The following is a 15,241-nucleotide window of genomic DNA, read 5'->3' as shown; positions in this document are numbered from 1 at the left end:
GTGATTTAATTCCATTCAACTGAAACTTTTTCATTCTTTCGACTATGTCTACAAATTAGTAGAATATACTGAACATTTTATAGTAATGGAATAAAACTGAAATCATTTAAGTACATTGTAATTCAAGCATTTTATTAAATACAAATTCCAGGCTTACAGTGAACAATCATTTGGTCATAATTCTGTATTTACACCTCACACATCTGTTTCTGTGGTGTCATTACCTCCGCCAAGGAGGTTCTGTTTTTGCCAGGGTTTGTTTGTTTGTCTGTTTGTCTGTCCGTTAGTGTGCAACATAACTCAAAAAGTTATGGACAGATTTGGATGAAATTTTCAGGATTTGTTGGAAATGGGATAAGGAAGAAATGATTAAATTTTGGTGGTGATCGGGGGTGGGGGGGCCCACGGGGGGGCCCATTTCCAACAAACCCTGAAAATTTCATCCAAATCTGTCCATAACTTTTTGAGTTATGTTGCACACTAACGGACAGACAGACAGACAAACAAACCCTGGCAAAAACATAACCTCCTTGGCGTGGGGGGGCCCACGGGGGGGGGCCACTGATCAGCCTTGGTGGAGGTCTGCGCTCTCCGAGTGCTTCTAGTTTTTTATGTATTTTTTTGTATGACAGACCTACATAAGCTTAATTCTGACAGAATATTAGTTTACTTTCTTCAACAGCATCCAAAATCAAAGTAATAAATTGTTATATTTCTATGCAGAAACATTTTTGTAGCGAACTAGAACTAACTTATCTGAAGTGATTCTGAAGCACATACAGACACATTTTCTTAAAATTAAATACTGGAAAACGTGATTTTTTTTTTTTTTTCACTGAAAAAAATGCCAAATACAGAGCATAATATTAGTATAAACAGTAATGAATCACTTAAGGAATGTTAAATCTATGGAGAAATTCATTTGGGAACTGACACAAAAGTAGCACTGGGTCTTTATGGGTTAAGGTAAAAGCGGTTTCATTTTTTTCTGTAAGTACTATTGTTTCAGCTGTGTCACAAATGTATTGATAGAGGGATGGTAGGATGTGAGTTAGAGTTGTATTTATTTTTTTTAGACTGGACTTTATTTCAGTGTGTATGGATCTGTTAGGTCTCCTTTTGTTATTCGGATCTCTATTTCTTTTTATTTTGCACAGCTGTTCAATTCTCAGATCAATCCTTCCCTCTCACTGGGAAAACCTTTATGTGAGTTGATACAACGCGCTGTAAGCCCAGACTTTGTATTTTACTAAAATGCTTGAATTACAATGTACTTAAATGATTTCAGTTTGATTCCATTACTATAAAATGTTAAGTATATTCTACTAATTTGTAGACATTGTTGAAAATATGAAAACGTTTAAATTGAATGGATTTGAATCACTCAGTTTTAGTCCTGACCACACCTTTTTATCTCCGCATTGCATTGTGGGTATTGGGCATGTTGTTGAAAATGTGTTCTTTTTCTGTGCAGGGGTTCAGCGGGGTTGTGCTGTTAGTGTTAATTTTAACTTAATATGTGCATGGCAGTGTTTATTAGCCTTTTTGTGTTTGTTTTTGTATTTTTGTACAGCTGCACCATGAGTCAGAGCCAGAGGAAGAACTATGGCTTTACTGTTGAGCAATGATGGTTTTAGTACAATGGGAAATTTTAAACCTCAACAAATTAAAAACACTGACTGTATTGAGTGGTAACACTGAGCTAACTTTGCCTTAACTTCCAACTGCACCATAATATATTAAGTTGAATAATTTTACAAAGCAATTTATGTTTCAATAGGATTATTTTAAATCAACTTGGTATTGAGTACAATGAACTGATGATATTAACCCTCTGGTATCCAGGTGAGCCTTTTAGGCACACTTTGCACTTCATTTTAAAAAACTTCACGTTATTTTTCACAATTTAAATCAGGTTAGAATTCAAAAGTTGTTCATTTGTGCATGATCTTTAAAATTCTGTCCACCAACTCAAATGTGCACATTGTAAACAAAAGAAAATGAGCAGACTAGCATCTGTCTGCACAGTGTGCCTAAAACGCACTATTTCTAACATTTGATCTGTATGATTACGACTGAGCTGGATTTACAAAAATAAAATCAAATTAGAGCAGAAAAATAAATCAATATATAATATTTAATAGTTTGATTCATAGGCGTGCCTTTTACGCACACTTGGTGACAGATGCTAGTATTTTTGTACATTTGACCTAACGCCAAAAATAATAAAGCAAATTAACCAGTGTTGGAGTTAATCATTGACATATGCCAGGATGAAAAAATCAAATAATATGTGATCCACTTTTTATGTAGTATATTGAAAAACATTTTTTTTGTGTGTGTTTTGCATAAAAAAATGGTGTGTTCACATTACAAACACAGCATTTAAAGGGTTAAAAAATGAGACAGTTCTTGAGTATTTGGTATTTTTATTTATGGCTCAAGTTAATGAAATAGAAAAAAGTGTAAAAGAATTAAAAACAAACTGTATGAAAATTTTTTTTGACATTATTCCACAAGTGTGCAAAAATGGCACACTTGGTGTTTAGTAAGGGCCTTGCTGGACCTGATACCAGAGGGTTAAGTCTGATGATTATATAAAGCAATTGACATTGCAACAAATTTTAAGTTGAATTAACTTGGCATTCAGTGTGTTGGACTTAAAATAGTAATTCCATTCAAATCAAGCATTTAAGTTTAATACACTCAAGTTTTCATTACTTAAATTTTTTAAGTCAACGAGTTCCCTCAGATTTTTTAAGTAAACTCAACTATTTGTTCTGGAAGTGCATTGGGTTTAGTTGTTATTTTAGACACGTATACAGTAAACCTGCCTTACTGGAGATGGATATGTGTTATATACCTGCATATTTCACATCTGTATTGGGTCTTATTATGACTGTGGTGCCCTACAGCCTCTATATCTGTGTACTTCTGAAACCTCTCATACTATAGTCCTGCAGTTCTATAGACTATTGCTCACATTTTTTATATTTTATTTTTGTGTTTTCTCAGCCACCCTTGGGTTATGTAAGCAGCCCCAGTGCACAGATATTAGTTGAGTCTGCAGCGCTTCAAAGTTTTTCAGCATTATTGAGTAAAAACTCCATAATTATCTGTCAGAATACTGTAATTGAAGTGGTCTGACAAGACAAGAACTCAACCCACTCAAAAGTAGATTTTTGGAGCGGTTATATAATCACAGGTGTTTTCAGACAGGTAGTGGAGTTTAACTTTTTATCGGGCAAGTGACTATTTTTGGTAATTTCCACAAACATTAAATATGGGGCCAGTCCTATAAGGAGCATGTTCATTTTTATAACACTATACAGTGATTCAGAGAGATTTCATAGACATTCTGAAGCTGTCAATAGTGAATATGAGTGATTTTTGTCAATTTATGACCTTCTAACAATTATACTACATTAAATGTCCTAAAACTACATGATGTTGTTGACTTTAATACTGTTATCATAATGTGTAAAGCCCATGACCATAAGCTTCCCTACAGTCTACAGGAGATGTTTGAGCTGAGACAAAGTCACTATAATTTAAGGGGAACTGAAATCTACAAGGAAATTAAAGGTGGGGTAGGAGATCTTGGAAAAATGGTTGAAGCAAACTACATTTTGAAAAAACACAATTCAAAAGTCCAAACCCCTGTCTTCAGACATCCCCCTGAAGCCACACCTCCAGAGTACTGGCACACGCAGCGCTTGTTCCCGAGGGTTCATGAGCGCTGCACAGCATTGTTTCACTTGGTGCCAGCCCTGGCTCTGGCTCACGGATCCATGCATACCTCATTCAGTCTCCTCCAACACCACCGTTTGTCAGCAGATCAGCCCCACTTCATACCTGTCTGGCTAACATTACATTCCCTAGTGATTTATGTTAGAGACAAAACAATTTCCTGGTGAACTTTCCATCCTAATATAGCTAATATAGCCAAGCTCTGGCTTTGGCTTCGTTTCGTCTACAAGTGCTCCAAGCCTCTGAGAACATGGAAGTCATGCTTGAAGAGGGGTACATGCAGAGGGGGGAGGGACAAATGGAGGGGAGCGTGATGTTGGTTCCATTCTTGTGACTGGTTACAAGAACTGAAAACGGTTTAAGGATCCAGTTCTGTTTGCAGAACCAGTTCCATTTAAAGGTGTCCAAACACTGTGCGATTATTTCGATCGTTGCACGCAGCTCCATCTCAAACTGTGCGAATCAATGGTAAAGTCAGGCTCACGATTCATGTTCTCACACTGTACTGGTATGTGACCTGACTGCTCACACTGTAGGACCATACACCAGAGGACGCACAACACGTTCGAGTGTTGGATCCAGAAATACAACGTTAAAATACCAAGGAATCTGTAAGCGCATTGACGATTGTGTATTGGCGTGAGTCATGAAATGGTAGTGCTAAACAAAAACCAACGAGCTGCTTTGGTAACATGTGCCATTATCTGTGAGGAATCAAAACAGAAGAAAAGACGACCACGTGTTTGGTGCAGGAATTGTTTGTCCAGACGTGGACAGTATGGGCTGTCATCCTACAGCAAAGGGAACTAGAGGGAAGCTGCAAAAGCTAAACTGCACTAGGACAACAGCCAGCTACTGTTAGCTCGTACGCTACTGTACGCTTCTGTATTGGCGCATGCACAGCGTGAGAATTTGAGGCCCATGGGCTCGTGGCAGTGCTTTGACAGTGCCATACCCTCACCAGGAGCGAGCAGGATTTCGAACAGCTCCATTTTCCTTGCGAACACACGATTGCTGGTGGTGAGGTGGTGGTGAGGTGTTAATGGCTTCTCCTTAGCCCATGTCCACTGCACCAAACACCACACACAATCAGAGGCACATCTGGACCCATCCCAGAAATAGTTGCACGAGTTAGAAGTCATCTCTAAAATCGCAGTGTATGGCCACCTTCAGGAACCAGCTCCGTCTAAGGATCATTGGACTAGTTTTGTTTCCAGAACTCAGAACCAAGCTGTGCTCTGACCTCCAAGCCCCGCTTAGCGCCCTCAAAGCCCTGGCTCCTGTGGGGCTTGGAGGGGCTCTAAGCCGCAGTGAACCGGGAGACCAAGCCGTACCTTCACGGACCTCGGATCTAGTTCCAAGTAATGCTCTCCATCAGGTCCGAGCCATAAATGAATACACATTTGCACTCTTCGACTGTTTATATTTTATTTAATGATGGTGAATGTCATTTTGTTTGACTTCATTAATGCGATCCCCAACTCCCACATCGCCACGTCGTGCCCTGCAGGAAGCCGGGCTACAGGCTCCGAGCACCGGCTCCTGCGGGCTTGCAGACCAGTGCGCCAAGCCGCTACACAGGAAAAAAAAAAAAGAAAAAGAAAAAAAAGAACCAAAAATACGATATAATTGAATAATAATCTAAAGTAAAAACAATAGAAATGCAAATCAAATGATATACAGCCTTAGATTTTTTTCGTAAATTACAGTCCTTTTCAGATGCTTTTTAAATAATAATAAAGCAGACGATTGAAGTTCAGGTCGTAGATTCATTCAGATTTCATCAGATTTCATTATATGAAAGCTCAAAGGCAGGATGTGGGTTGCGGATGTAGATTTGGCTGCTGCAGCTTTAAATAAATGAGGGAATGTAAAGTTGTTGGAGCTGAAAGCTGCAGGATGACCTCTGATTAGAGGTGTTAACGCTGTTTTCAGCCACTGCAGCTTTTAGATCTGGAGCATACGGTCCAACTCCATCGTCTGCAGGATTCTGAAAATGGCTAAAAGTCAGAGAGAGGTTAAGACGGTGGTGGTCAGTGTCTGAACGTCCATGTGTGGATGGAAGACAGGAATAATTCAGGGACATTGAGACGCTGAAATATTTAGTTTGAGCTTTTGTACTGGTTTTAGCACCTGAGAAAGGTCCTTAAAAGTCAATATCTATTTACATCTATGCTATATTTAGAATATTTTCTCCATTTTCCGTGCTGTCATGCAGCTCTGTCTCATGGGAAAATGAAGCCCTGAAGTGGTCTTAACCCCTTTAGACCTGGAACTATATTCATGGCAGCTTTTAAAGGAATTTTACTCTACATGTGACCTTTACCAAGCAATTTATCACCATTTATTGTAATGTTATCTTCTGTCAGATGTCAATACGTTTTGGGAACAGTAGGTCAAAATTTAAGTATTTTATGAATTTTTATTTTTTATTTTTTTTCCTCGTTTACTTATAATGGGTGAAATTTCAAGTGTCTGTAGCAGAAAAACTATTTAGTGAATTCATACCAAACTGGGTTTATAGAATACCAGCCACCCAGAATAGATGTCATTACATTTTGGGAACACTAGGTCAAAGTTCAGATTTTTTATGAATTTTTAAACTCTTCCCATTTACTTATGATGGGTGAAATATGTGCGAGGGGCGGGGTTTGTTGGGCCTGGCACCATTTGTTGAATGACTGTTTTCAGAATAATTAATAATAGCTTTCTTTTATTTAGCATCATAAAGGTCCTTTCATGCAAAGACACAGCTTAACATGCTTAAAATCCCAAAGACAGCAACGACGACATGTTAAAATAAGCAATAATAGCAACACGTGTGAGGAAAAACAAATACACACAAACAAATCCAGCAGTTCATTAATGTTCCTCCAGTTCTGTTTGCCTTCTGGCTGGGCTGCATGAACCAAAACAAGATTTATTCCTATTTCATTAAATAAAATATGTTTATTGATCATGGTTGGCATATAAAGACCTGCTTAATTCCATTTATTTATTTATTTTAAATTTAATTAAAAATGCCAAATTGGGTGGTGTAAAATTCATCCTAAACAGCTGTAATCATATCCCAGTTATAAAGCTACAGTGACAAACACAGTGAGACGGCAGATGTTTGTGAATGTCGAGCTTATCTGAAATAATACATTCCATCCTGTTACCAGACCCAGTTGGGACTCGTTAAAAATCCATCAGAGCCTCGGATCAAAGCGGGAGAGCCAATTTCCAACACTTGCTGCTTGGCTGTTGCCACATTCAGTAATCACACAGAGATGAACTGGTCAAACCCGAGGTAAGAGGTTTTGTGTTTTCCATAATTTGGTTAAACACTGAACCCAGAATATCTCATTTCATTTATCTATTTAATTTTTTTTTTCCTTTCTTTCATGCAATTGATTAGTGACAGAGTGAAGGTTAATCTATAAGCATTTCAATTACATACTATGCTTCTGATAGGTACACATTATGACACTAGTTGCTTTTCCATTGGACATCTTCAAAACTTTACCGATATTTACTAAATGTTGAAAAAAACAGAAGTGTGTAATGTTGGTTTTTCCATTAAATCACAAATGCAATGATTTGTTTATTTATTATCGCGAGATGACATGGTGACGAACGTAAATATGGTGTTGATTTACAGATATATTCATTATTATTATTATATATTACCCCTCTATCTCGTACTAAATTAAACAATGATTGGGTTTCCTGGTGTGTCCACACATACCGTGACATGTTTCTTCTTCTTCTTCGCTTGTTGTAACGTCCGTCAGCATCTGGTTTTTACATTCACCTGACTGGTTGTGAAAAAAGGTCTTTCCGTTGCAGTTTTGCGTGATATACCATTTGTTGTACACCGAAAAAACCACCTCTTGCCAGCACCAAAACTTTTAATCGAAAAATGAGACTTATGGTGCAATTGTTGTTTTTCCATTAGGTACATTTTTATGCGCAAGTTATATTTGCACAATTTGAGGGTCAATGGAAAAGCGACCCCTGACATCCTTGGACTCCCTGAGAGTAAACTGCTGGACTAAACAGATATCATGGTAAAATTAACATTTTTATTTAAATTCCACCTCTCATCCACACATACATGGTGTGTTTGTGGGTAGTGGTTTTAGGGAATTGTGACATAGTTATTTTTAGGGATGTAAGGGTTACTGGTATAATGATAAACCACGGTAAAATTAGTATTATTTTACTAAAATTAGACTAAAAAAACCTAGAAAACTAAAAACTATCATTAAAATTAGTATTGAGAGGGTCAAGTGGGTTTTGTTTGATTTTTTTTCCCCTTTTTTTTTTTTTTATGTGTCTGAATACCTGCGTGTATTCTGTATTTTGAAATTTAATAAAAATATCTACACAGAAAATTTGTATTACCGTTTTAAATTCTAATTATCATTAAAATCATGTTTAATTACCGTACTTTGAAAATGATGACTTCAGATAAATGCAAAAAAAAAAAAAAAAATTATACTCTTACTCTGAGCCATCCCAAAATTAATGAATTTTAACAAAATATTGGGGCCAAAAATAGGACTAAAATTGGGACATGAAAAGCTACCCAGGTGTCAGTGCATTTGATCTGAAAAAAATGGCTGTAAATGGTCTTATATAGCACTATAAATAAAGACACTGATAAATGTGTCGATCCTGGTGGTTTTTCTAATCCAGACATGTGGGTTTTTCATGAATCTCAGTCTCATTCCAGGTTTTGTGTGTAACCCATCGTGTCCACTTGTGTTACATGCAGAACCTGCCCATTTAAACGCAATAAATCGCGACTGATTTTGCAACAGCGGTCATTTTTGTGAAACACTCTGCCTTGGATAATTAATTCGATTCCAAAATTGTACCTGTGAGAGAATAAACATGTTCGAAAAAATAGTAGCGTGTAATTTCTGTGTCCTTTTGACCGTGTTACATGCAGATTCTTGTATAAAAATAACACAAAAATGTGTTTTATCTGCAAAGTAGTTTCTCTTTTATCTCAGTAAATATCTACTCTAAACTTGCTTCATAACATTAGTCTACATCTGGTTTGAATTTTTAGCCCCATGTCCTGTTTTTAGGGACCAGTTTCATAGAAGCACCCATATGTCTAAGGAGCCTTTAGTTTAATTCAGTCCTTTAGCATAATTAGGTTATTAATTAGTTTAATTGATTTCAGGTATTATTTGTGTTGAATAGAATAGAACAAAATTTTATAATACAGAATAGAACAGAATCAAATCGAATTGAATAGAACAGAACAGAACAGAACACAATGCTTTTACCCATGTATTAATTTGTTGAAGTATAAAACTTGCTGCCACTGGTTTCAGTCTGACCTCCTGCCAAAATAAACTTTGAGCAAATGATTTTCACATATGTATTTTTCTCATTTCTAGACAGTGTAAATTGAGTTTGGGTCCACAGTCATATTTTAGCTCATGCTATTCTCAGTGCACGCTGAAAAGTGACAGAATGACTGACAGAACACTTCTACCCCCTCTCGACAGTGTGTGGTTCTTTAAATTAGGACCTGTGGCAAACATGAACTCGATAAATGCTTGCGTCTATTAAAACTGCAAAGACGCAGTTGGGGGCTTTTGACCGGAGTCCCTCAGGATTCCAGTACTTTGCTATTTTTAATAAGTGATAATTTAGAGGCAGAAACTGCAAGAGCAACTGGGAGCAAACTGATTGACAAAACCATGAAGAATTAAATTGACAGATGAAAACACCTGCGAGATACAACAGATGATACACCTCTGGGGATTCTGGAAACCATAGAAATAGGATTAAGAATAAATTCATCAAGCAGTGTAAATATAGTTTATGGTTGATTTGCTCTACAGAAACACAATACTGTATAAAAGTACTGTCATACTTTAACCCTTTAACAACTGCAGTCTCTCCGGCGCTGCATTTTGCACGTTACAGTATTCAAATGACTGTAACTCCTTAACCCTTTGTGCTATCCACAAAATTCAAATGGCATCGGAAAGCTGAGATCCGGAGCTTGCCGACGATACATAACACTTTACGAAAGCAATGTAGGACTCTACAACAAGTACAAACTTCCACACAGGCTAAAAAACGCCTGAAAATAATAAAAAAATATGAAGCCGTAACATGGATACTGAGTGTTCAAGATCAAAAAGAATATTTGAGCAGATGTAAAATAGTTGCAATCTCAAAAAAGTTTAGTTCTGGACATTTTCAGTTGTTTCTGATAATAAATACACTAAAAACTTCAAGTCCATTTTTTTTTTTTTTTACTAGAAGTGAAGACACACCAACCCGATTTTCGGCAGTCGGACGGCGTTGGGCAGTCTGGTGAGGACGGTGACAGAAATCTGGTTGGTGTGTTCTCTGCGATTGGTTGTCGTTAATGCCGTCACCAGTCTTTTCAGCCGATTCAACATGTGTAATTGACCACTGCTCATCGTTCAGTCGGACCAATCTGATTGGCGGAGGGATAGTCTTAGACGAGTGAATCAGTGAAGGAGAAGTTTCCATGTGAATCCAGCTCTGCCAAAGTACTGCACACTGTTATTGTCTTCTATAATAGAACATTCACTGCTCATACTGGATCTGAATGAGTGACAGTCAGTGTTGACTATGGACTTCATTCATTCCATGAAGTAAACACTGTTAGCATTGTTAGCACAGTGCGATTTCTCCTTAGTTTTTGCCTGCGACATCTTTCTTCGTCCACAAGAAGAAGTCCTAGAGCTGACAAGGCCAGTATCTTCTTATTACTACTCATCCGTTCAATGAGTACAACAACAACAACAACAACAACAACACCAACAACAACAACCCTTTTGGACAATTCAACACTCTCTACTGACAACAACGACTGACGACAGCGAGCTCTGTGTTTAGATGTTCTGTCATTTTCTGGAATTTCATCTTGCGCTAGTGCAGAACACACTCTGAGGTCAGTAGTCGATGTGGTGTGTTCTTCACATTTTTTTGACTGTGTCAGAGAAGCGAGAGCCGACTGATAGTTGGGTTATATTTAATGGCGACGATCGGCAGTCGGGTTGGTGTGTCTTCGCCTTAAAACACACTGTTTTCATTATTTATAACAATGATAATTAATGGCCAGATATTGAAAGTTAAGTTCCTGAAAACAAAGGTGCAAAAGAATGAACAAAAAATAACTTTTCAGCCTTTACTGAAATTCACAGAAACTTATAGAATGAGCAGTATATCATGACTTTAACACTAAATCACCACTTATCACCTGGATAACTGTAGGTATGGTACTTATTTTATTTCTGTCATTATATATATATATATATATATATATATATATATATGTGTGTGTGTGTGTGTGTATAATTGTTATCTATTCAATCTTATTTTATTTATTTATTTTTACTATGTTTTCACATCTAGACTTTGTATGAATGCTATTTGCATCCTGTTCATAATCCTGGTGTCTTTTGGTCGTTACATTTACATGTTTATGTTTACATTTGAGTTGGGGGTGGGGACTTATGTTTAAAAAAACAGTAGAAATGTACACATTGTATGATGCATCCATGTTATGCTGTTAAAAATCCACAAATAAAATTATTAAAAAAAACCAAAACCCTTTTCTGAAACTTTTATTGGAAAGAAGCCATGAAGTCACCTCAGCGGCCTGTTATAATGGCAGTCTAAAAAAGGGTTAATGCACCTTGTGGTATTTCGTAACATTAAGTGAGAGGAGGTTAGCTGCGGATTTAGATGTTTAGTCACAGATTTTTCAGTCACCGAAGAAAGAAAAAATGCGATATTTTCAACCAGCGTCTGACCTTTACAGATGTGGTTCACCTATTTACTCAATAACCACCTGCTCTCTCACCCTGCTTTCCAGCTTCTGATCTCCTTTGGGTTGCAAGTCGGTGCTTTGTGTGAAAAAAAAAAACACTGAATCTGTGTGAAAAGCTCTACACAAGTGCAGCCTGGCAGCCTCGGGCGGTCGATTTCAATAATCCGAAGGTTTCGCCCAGACTTCAGACATCAGCACCTGCACCGCACAAGCCGGATCACAGCCGACCGTCTGTGATTTCACTGATTTAACTTTTCAACCGCAGCGTATTAAATCCTCTCACAATCTGCACACGAGCACCCCCATATTTCTATTTCCACATTATTAGCATTAAGTGGGAGGGTTGCTCTCAAATGTAATTAGCTACACTGCCTTCATCATATTGTAAGTGCCATCATAATCCCAAAGCCAAAACATGTGATCTACTGGATTTAACAAATGCTCTTTACAAATCACTTGTCAGCCCCCCCGCCAAAAATCTGCTAATTTGCAGAAACTTGTAAGTTAAATGAAAAAAAATAAAAAAAATCTATTCCAGTTGACACACTGTGATTAAAAAACGCTATCGCATTCCTCTGCAGGGGACATTCACTGGGGTTTCTAACAGCAAAAATAAAGCCCATTTTGGTTGCATGCTGTAGTATCCTGAGCCCTCAGGCGTGGATCTTCCACTGGTTTCAATACCCTCAACACAGCAAACAGGAAATGAGCATTAAATGTATATAGCTTGCCCCACAACCTGCTATTGTTCTCTAGCCTAATCAATTATGCAAATGTACACCACCAAGTCCACAAATGTAACAACAACAACAAAAAAAAATCACCGCCTCATATCTGACGCGCTGTGCATGAAAAATCATCCGCCTCAATTTACTGCAATGCCAGCAACAAGAAAAAAAAAAAAAAAAAGAAAAGCTCTCCTTCTTCACTGACTGTGCTAGCATGTGTTGTCTGTTGCCTGCAGCCAAGCTAAATGATTACACGCTCAAACATACACACAAAACCCACACACACTTGAGCCTAAATTTGCATGAAAACCAGGGAGAGTATTGGACGTACAATAAGGGGAGAGCAATATATATAATAAGACAGCGAGAGAGTGCGCAGTGTGTGATCTTAGTGTGTGTGAGTGTACATGTGATGACAGAAAGTTCTTTTATCATCCTCGCTTTAGAATTGGCCCCGTTGCAGAGCAGAGAGGCTGACAGCGTGGCGGCGAGAGGAAGGGGTGGAGGGGTGGGGAGAGAGAGGGGGAGGGAGGAGGCCCCTGTTTGGGTTTAATATGATCATCTCTGCTGCTGCTATCTGCCCCAGCAGCGGAAGCATCAGTCTGAATAATTTATGGGTTCAAGAAGCTGCAAAGTCTGCAGCTCAGCTGATAAATCCCTCGCTGATGGTGTCAGACACACAACGAAAAGGCTACGGATCAACATGGATGTATTTGTATGTGGACGCATGTGTGTCTGTGAGGAGGAATGAGGCTTCCATGCATCTGTTCGCTGGTGGATACATGTGTTTGCACCGGCATGTGTCAAGGAGAAGCCAAGTATTTATAGATTTATAGGTGCTTGTGTTGAACTGGTTTAGGTTATGTATTTATACGTGAAATGCGTAACATATCTGGGTTTTTTATATATATATATATTTATTTTTTCCAGTGATGATTTCCAACCGTCCTGTTCCCTACCACCATGATAAAAGGCCGAGGACTTATTTCTGTGTAGAGGTGTCATGTTGGCTTTTCCTTACACTCTATCCAAAGTGCCTCAACACCTATTTTCTAGTGCTCTACAGCAGCAACAGTGTGAAACTTTATCTAATAGTAGCTTTAAAGGAGTCATATTTAGCTTTTTTAAATGGAATTATGCACGGACAATGCAGTGAAGGAGGAATGTCACTGTTTTTGTTGATGCCGTTATGGTTGAATAGTTGTTATTGGGTTTTACTGTTCATTGTGTAGCATGAATCACAAACTTATATTTTGCACTCTGTATAAAATTGTCTAATTTGCACTAAGTAAAAAAAATCTCTATTTGCTTTACAATAATGTATACATAAACATATATTTTTGCAGACTGTATTCCTGTACATATTCACTCATGGTATAAAAACTCTAATTTGCACTATCTGTACATATAACCATATAAAACCCACTGGAAATAATATATACTTAAACATATATTCTAATAGACTGGATCCCTGCACACATCCACACACTGTATAAAAATTCTAATTTGCACTATCTGTACATGTAACAATATAAAACCCACTGTAAATAATATATACTTAAAACTTATATTTTTACAGACTGTATTCCTGTACATGTCCACTCACTGTATAAAAATTCCAATTTACACTCTGTACATATAATAATGTAAAACCCACTGTAAATAATATATACATAAACTTATATTTTTTAATAGACCAGATACCTATACACATCCACTCGCTGTATAAAAATTCCACTTTGCGCTTTCTGTACAAATTACAATATAAAACCCACTGTAAATAATATATACTTAAACATATATTTTTACAGACTGTATTCCTGTATATATCTGCTCACTGTATAAAGACTAATTTGCACTCTGTACATATTACAATATAAAACCCACTGTAAATAATATATACATAAACATATATATTTTTTTAATAGACTGGATACCTGTGCACATCCACTCTCTGTATAAAAACTCTAATTTGCACTTTCTGTACATATAACCATATAAATCCACTGTAAATCTCAACCCATTGTTGTCTTTGTCTCTAGTCGAATGTTTGTCCATATTATATCTATGTTGTCTGGGTTCATGTCGGAACTGTATGTCGTCAGCAATGTAAAAACCAAAGCCAAATTCCTTGTATATGTTTACATACTCAGCCAATAAAGCTGATTCTGATTCAGATGTATGTGCTTTATGTTGTTTGGACTTGGTACGGCTGCTACCTTGGACAGGTCTCCCTTGCAAAAGAGATTCCTAATCTCAATGGGACTTCCTGGTTAAAAAAAAGTAAAATCCATAAAAACAAAATACATTTAAAAACATTTCCCTGTGGTCTACATAAACTATAAATGCTATCCTTGGGTCTGAATTCTTCATTAATTCAACTCCACAGGTCCATCTTCAACCCTATTTCTGAGTAATGACACCAGAAAGGTCGTTTTGAGCACTGGCCCTTTAAATGTACATGACCCCGCCCCCTTCCAGGTTGTTGACTCTGCTTTCTGTCCCATTCAGCCACTTGCTGCTCATTTTTAATCTTGCACTGTAGTATTTATGCATTATTTATTCATGATTTATTATTAGGTTTTACTGTTATTGTCAGATTTTATTGTTATTATTTTTAATATAGGATTCATTTTACAGGATTTTTATCATGTACATTGCTGGTCCTGATTTTGTTTCATGTACATACTACATGTAATGACAATAAAGTGAACCTTGAACCCTGAGTTTCCTAATACAACCAACAACGGAACATTTTAGGTAATCAGCTCAGTTTGGACATATTTTCAGTTTTTACTACAACTGCTGCTGCTGACGAACAATTACGTCGTACTCAGAGAAATGTTCATCAGAAGTCTTGACCTTATATGTGCAAATGCCGTGACGTAATAAATTAACCCTTAGGGGTCTGAGCCTATTTTGGATGTTTTTGAGTACATTGATT

The 15,241-nt window shown here is 37.3% G+C and overlaps 1 pseudogene; it reads right to left on the bottom strand.

Moving 5' to 3' along the window:
• LOC115437426 (cadherin-18-like) overlaps positions 1 to 15,241 on the bottom strand; it is a 127,173-nt pseudogene that overhangs the window by 28,539 nt on the left and 83,393 nt on the right.

This window comes from Sphaeramia orbicularis, chromosome 17 (assembly GCF_902148855.1).
Source record: "Sphaeramia orbicularis chromosome 17, fSphaOr1.1, whole genome shotgun sequence".
Classification (NCBI taxonomy): Eukaryota; Metazoa; Chordata; class Actinopteri; order Kurtiformes; family Apogonidae; genus Sphaeramia; species Sphaeramia orbicularis.
The sequence above is the reverse complement of the archived record's forward strand: the minus strand, read 5'-3'. Positions and strand labels throughout refer to the sequence as shown.